At 33.2% G+C, this 5,118-nt stretch overlaps 1 pseudogene; it reads left to right on the top strand.

The window, feature by feature from the left end:
- Nucleotides 1–2,459: 2,459 nt before the first annotated feature.
- LOC109680564 (olfactory receptor 4A5-like) lies at nucleotides 2,460–3,398 on the top strand (annotated as a pseudogene).
- The last annotated feature ends 1,720 nt before the right edge of the window (nucleotides 3,399–5,118 follow it).

Genomic DNA, 5,118 nt, shown 5'->3' with positions numbered 1-5,118 from the left:
GTTCTTAAAACCTAAATTAATGTTTTTTTCTAAAAAAGAATTTGCTTAATGGGTTAAGTGGAACACAGGCATATTATTCTTCAGATTTTATTATATTAAATTTTGGTAACATACAATAGAGTTTACATAAATGTGGTATAATTCAAGTACTCTATTGTGTAAATAATAGAAGATTTGTCTTGGTGAAAATTAGCATTGACAATTAATGAGACAAAAGGCATTACATATGCAAAAATAAGACATGAAAGAGACAGAAGTGGACATAAACTACTTTCCATTTTTTTGTTCTACAAAAGATGTGCCTTAGTCAGTCTATCACTTCAAGAATGACAACTACAGATCTCCTGACTCAGATGGAGTCATTATTACAAATGAGATATGTAGAAGACTTACCACAACTAGCTTCCCATGAAAGCTCAGGCTCCCTGCACATATCCTTCACCACCATCAAATCCATGTGTTTTCTTACTCACTTTGAAACAAAATACATTCCTTCACATGTAACTATTACCAGCTCTTATATAAAATAAAATAGGTAATTCCTAAAACATAATTTCATGCTATGTCCAGAGTCATGTTCATGACTTATAAATATACTATTCTTTGCATTCTGGAATTGTTTTCCAATTATTATTGAATTGACAGAGATCTTCAGGATTTACTCTGATTCAATGCTCAGGTGAAGTGCTTAAGAAGATTGATAGCAGCTATCATCTAATTAGAATTCATAATGTGCCAAGTAGTGGTCTATAAACTTTGAATGTAACAGCAACAAAATAACACTAGGAGGTAGATGCTATGAATAACCACATGAAAAAATGATGATATGGAGTAACTGGGAAGTTTACTAAATTTCTCAAAGTCATATTGATAGTACTTGAATGAACCTTGGATTTCAACAGGATCCAGGTGATTCCAGAGTCTACATTATTCACCCTTGTACTGTGCTCTCGCCAAACATCCCAAGGGTACAATCTGACTACACACTGAATGAAAAACTGAGAGACACTGTATGCTTTTAATGGTTACCACATCCTCGTTACCATATTCTCATTACCACTGCCTAGCATTTTTCAAGAAACAGTAATTATCTGGGAAATTGTTGCACAATTATGAAAATCTGAAATAAAGAAAAAATGTCAACAATATAGAAAGAGATAGGGCTGCATTTATAGTGCTACTGTTGAACTGGAAAGGATTATGAAATAATTTCATTTACCACTAAAATTTACAATTTGCACACTGAGACTTATTTGTAAGTATACATGGAGAATGACTTAAACTCATGCTTTCTGAGTGATTTCTCTTGAATACATTATTTTTTAGAATTTGGACATGAAATTTCTATGGTGAGCATTCCATGGACCTTGGCAGCATTAAATACAAAATCACATCACACTGTTCTCTACTTTTCTTTTCATTTTCTGTTTTCTCACTCACTACATAGCTAGCTACCTCAAGAGTTCCAAGAGTATACTAGTGGCTGAAAGTCATGGGTTAGTTAAAAATATTTACTAAAAATCATGATAGTGATTTTAAAAGTGCTATGAATTGGTATAGGCTTGGATGAAATGGACAGAATTTTATCCTCTAAAAAACTGATGGTCAGAGTCAGATGAAGTATTTGGCATGGTCAGAAATGTGCTAAACAATACTGGTGTTGTTTGATGAGGTTCACATTCCAGGCTTTCAGATTTCATGACAGACATATGAAGAGTGCAAGTCCATTGAGACATGGAAGCCAGACCTCTAATAATGTGATATCATATCATTGAAATTGATGTTCCTGGGTAGGTTCTATATTGGTAACTACAAAAATGATACTGTAAAGTTACTCTCCATAAACACACCAACTTGAAGGACTGACTGTATGTTAGTCGAGAGAGCTAGGGCTTATTGGCAAAACTACCTAATCGATTTCACAAAAAAGAGAACTTAATTTTGTATGTTTTCTAATGTCTGTATCAATATTAACATGTATTAAGTGAGTAGTTTTAAGTGTATGAATGACTGAGAAGCTTTGTTACTTTTTTTCATAAAAATATGCCATAGCCTTGAGAAAGGACCTGCAATTTTAGTCTCTAATGATCATACAATTAAAAAATGTAAAAAAAAAATAAGGGGCAGAAGGGGAATGACAAAGAATAATTGAGCGTGCAAATTATTTCAAACCACATTATATGTATATGTGGAAATATCATGAGGAAGCCCATTTGTGAAATTAATATATGCGAATAAAAAGATCATCTTATAGGAAATAGAATTGTCTGCTGAAAGTTATATGCATGCATTGGAAAAGGAGCACAGATGTTGATTAAATGTTTACTTTGAGCGCACAGTGCAGAAGTTATAATGAAGATGTGATTCATGACATAAAGTACCATAACCTGTTTCATAATTTCATCATAGGACCTGTTCTCCTCAGCTCTGTCTGTGAGGAAAGCCATATAGAAGACCATATGATGACACAGACTAACAATGTCACAGAATTTGTCCTCCTTGGGCTCAGTCAGGATCCTGAAGGTCAAAAAGCATTATTTGTCGTGTTTTTACTCAGTTACATTGCAACAATGGTGGGTAACCTGCTCATTGTGGTGACTGTCATTGTCAGCCCTTCCTTGGGTTCTCCAATGTACTTCTTCCTTTCCTACCTGTCATTCATAGATGCTGCTTACTCTACTGCAATTTCTCCCAAGTTGATTATGGACTTGCTCTGTGATGAAAAGACTATTTCCTTCCAAGTTTGCATGGGTCAGCTGTTTACAGAGCATTTGTTTGCTGGTGCTGAGGTGTTACTTTTAGCAGTGATGGCCTATGATCGCTTTGTGGCCATTTGTAAACCACTGCACTATTTGACCATCATGAATCAATGGGTTTGCATCCTTTTGTTGATGGTGGCCTGGGCTGGAGGTTTCATACACTCTGCTCTTCAACTTGTCTTTGTATATACTCTACGTTTCTGTGGTCCCAATGTCATTGACCACTTTGTTTGTGACATATAACCCTTGTTGGAACTTGCATGTACTGACACTTACTTTCTAGGCCTTACTCTGGTTGCCAATGGTGGAGCAATGGGTATGGTGGTCTTTATCCTTCTCCTAATTTCCTATGGAATCATCCTAAACTCTCTTAAGACTCAGAGTCAGGAAGGGAGGCACAAAGCCCTGTCAACCTGTAGTTCCCACATCACAGTGGTTGTCCTATTTTTTGTTCCCTGCATTTTCATGTATGTTAGACCTGTTTCCAACTTTCCCATTGACAAATTCATTACTGTTTTTTATACAGTTATCACTCCTATGTTAAATCCTTTCATATACACCTTGAGAAATTCAGAAATGAAAAACAGTATGGAAAAACTGTGGTATAAAGTAGTAAGTACTGTTAGAACACCACATTGACCAGAATACTAATTCTAAAGCAAAAAACAAATTACAAATTCTAAGAAATGATGATATAGACTCATCAATGGCTTTCGTAAAGATTCTTCTCTTTATTTAAAGCCATCACAATAGAGGGAAACAAGTCATCCTTTGAGATTACCAATCTAATAGAGAATTTCTAGAAAAATAAGTATTACAAGTAAAGATGAAACTTGGCTCCAATTGTAAGTTTACCTTTTTTGTTTAAGACTGAAATGGATTTTCAAAGAAAGTTATTTATTCTTTTCAACTTGAGTTAAGCAAGATAATTTTGGCAATTTATGGTCTCCACATTCATGTAGTAATAGATTTCTGAGACTAAAGGAGAGATTTTAAAGTGGAATTGTTCATTAGTCTTTTGGTAAAACAAGTTTATATACTTGCTTTATGAACACTGTTTTAGGATTACTTCTGTTCCTTGAGTGAATGTCTATGCATTTTAAATTCAAGGTACTTGGAGAGCAGAAGATATTGTGTTTATGTAGCGAAGCTATCCGTGATGGCTTTTGTGGAGTCTATACTATGAAAAATTTTGAGATTGCAAATGTCAAGAATAAGCTCTGCCAATGAAAAGTCACATAAATAGAAAATAATTGAGCCACCTACCATGAGGAGAGTCATTTTGATGTTGGGCACAGGTCATTTGCATCCAGAAGCCTTCTCAAATCTGATAACAATACTTTATTTCAAAGTTCTATGATAGGTATGATTAAAACACCAACTATATATTTGTACTCTTAGTCACAGCTTCTTTTTCATGATATAAGCTCTATAACACATTTTTCATTGGTACATATGGAAAGGTGCAAAGCATGGATGGTAGGGAGTCAAAAATTGTATGTAATAAATTATTGAATGAAATTTTTATTCTTATATATTGACTTTAAAATATTGTATACCCTAAATTGTTTTAGTTTAATTTAATTAGACAAGGTTAATTTTAACAAAAATTTAAGCTTAATTATTTAAATTGATGTATTTAGTTTTGTTGCTTATTTTGCCATTTTATCATTATGTTCTTTTTAAAAATACTTCATTCTTTTCTTATACCAGTTAAATATGTATTACTATTAGTCTATTTTCTTTATTTGATTGCAGTTACATTACTTATGAATTTTTAGTGTGACATTCTTAATTTTTAAAACATAAAATAGACAGTATGGTGATAAAAACAGAAACCATACAAAAAAGAAAATAATTGTAGGAAAAAAATCTTCTAGTCCTGTACCACAGTCTCCCAGTTGTGTCTCATTTGAAGATGACATCCTGTATTTCCAATATTCATCTAGTATTTATTCCTGACTAGGGTACAAACAATGAGTAAAAATGTAAAATGTGTAAAATGTGTAAAATTTAATGGCCAATGTAACAACAGGCTGACTGATACAAGTATACTTAAATGAGACTGAGTGGTTACATTTCAGTGTATATAAGTTTCTAATCACCCCTCAGCACAATGCAGAACTTTATACAGTAGTTTACATACACAGACCTCATTTTCACTTTTCTTTTCGTAAAGTACATCACTTTTTATGATGTACTAAAATTAATGCATTTATATTTTTCACTTAGGTCCCATTTATTTTCTGATAAATAGCTCTGCAACAAACTCTAAATATGTTTGTGTGCATTCCTAGAAGTCTTATTGTGAGTCAAATGTCACACAAATTTCAAGTGTTGATATTCACAGTTATTGCCA

The sequence above is a fragment of the Castor canadensis genome, chromosome 1 (assembly GCF_047511655.1).
Source record: "Castor canadensis chromosome 1, mCasCan1.hap1v2, whole genome shotgun sequence".
Lineage (NCBI taxonomy): Eukaryota > Metazoa > Chordata > Mammalia > Rodentia > Castoridae > Castor > Castor canadensis.
This window is presented reverse-complemented; position numbering and strand designations above follow the sequence as displayed.